Source organism: Propithecus coquereli, unplaced genomic scaffold, assembly GCF_000956105.1.
Source record: "Propithecus coquereli isolate 6110/MARCELLA unplaced genomic scaffold, Pcoq_1.0 Scaffold369, whole genome shotgun sequence".
NCBI classification, from domain to species: domain Eukaryota; kingdom Metazoa; phylum Chordata; class Mammalia; order Primates; family Indriidae; genus Propithecus; species Propithecus coquereli.
In genome coordinates, this window is record NW_012149385.1 from 55,091 (window position 1) to 56,611 (window position 1,521).

The window sequence follows — 1,521 nt, forward strand, 5'->3', positions numbered from 1 at the left end:
GCCTTTGGGGTCTTAGTCATAAATTCTTTGCCCAAGTTGATGTTTAGAAGAGTTTTTCCTACATTTTCTTCTAGGATTTTTATGGTTTCATGACTTATATTTAAGTATTTAATTCATCTTGTATTCATTTTTGTATATCATGAGGTATAGGGGTTCTATTTCATTCATGTGCATGTGGATATCCAGTTTTTCCAGCATCACTTATTGAACAGGGCTTCCTTTCCCCACAGTATGTTGTTGTCCACTTTGTCAAAGACCAATTAGTTGTAGGTAGATGGCTTTATTTCTGGGTTCTTTATCCCATTCCACTGATCTATATCTCTAATTTTATACCAGTACCATGTTCTTTTGGTTGTATAGCCTTGTAATATAATTTGAAGTCAGGTAATATGTTGCCTCCAGATTTATTCTTTTTGCTTAGGATTGCTTTGGCTATTTGCCTGTTTTTTGGTTACAAATGAAGCATAGAATTATTTTTTCTAGATCTGCAAAATATGATGTTAGTATTTTGATGGAGATTGCTTTGAATCTGTAAATCACTTTGGTCAGTATGGACATTTTAACGGTGTTGATTCTACCAATCCATGAGCATATGGTGTTTTTCCATTTGTTTGTGTCATTTATGATTTCTTTCATCAATATTTTGTAGTTCTACTTATAGAAATCTTTCACCTTTTTGGTAAGTATATTCCCAGGTATTTAATTTTCTTTGCAACTATTGTAAATGGTATTGAGTCCTTGATTTGACTATCACCTTGACTATTGTTAGTATACAGAAATGCTACTGAGTTTTGTACATTGATTTTGTAACCTGAGACTTTTGCTGAATTTATTTATCAATTTCTGGAGTCTTTTGGTGGAATCTTTAGAGTTTTCAAGATAAAAGATCATATCATTAGTGAACAGGGATAGTTTGACCTATTCTATTTTTTATTACTTAATTATATTAGCATACTATTGAATGGAAGAAGTCAGACATTACGCTACCTTCTCTATCTTGGAGGAAAATTTATTTAATATTTTGCCATTACATGTTACATTTTCAATACATTTTTCATGGATACTCTTTATCATGTTGTAGATGTTCTCTTATATTCCTAGTTTGCTGAGACTTTTTATTGTAAGCAATGAAAATTTAAATATAAATTTTGCCAAATGTCAAAATGATTATATAATTTTCTTCTTTATTCTTTTAATGTAATGAATTGCATGGATTGATTTTACATGTTAAATCAACTTTTCATACCTGATATAAACCTCAGTTGGCATGATGTATCATCATTATTTTATATTGCTGGACTTTCTCTGTTGATACCTTGCTTTGCAATTTTGTTTATTTGGTTTTTTGTAATGCCTTTGAATTGGACAGTGTTTCCTCCTCCTTTATATTCTGAAGCATGAGCCCTTTGTGGTTCTGTATATCCCTCATAATCCCCCTCTCTTGGTTAAGGAACTAACCTAAGATAGAAAAATTGGATTATCTTCCCTAGAAATATGAAATTAAACCTCAGAGAATACTTT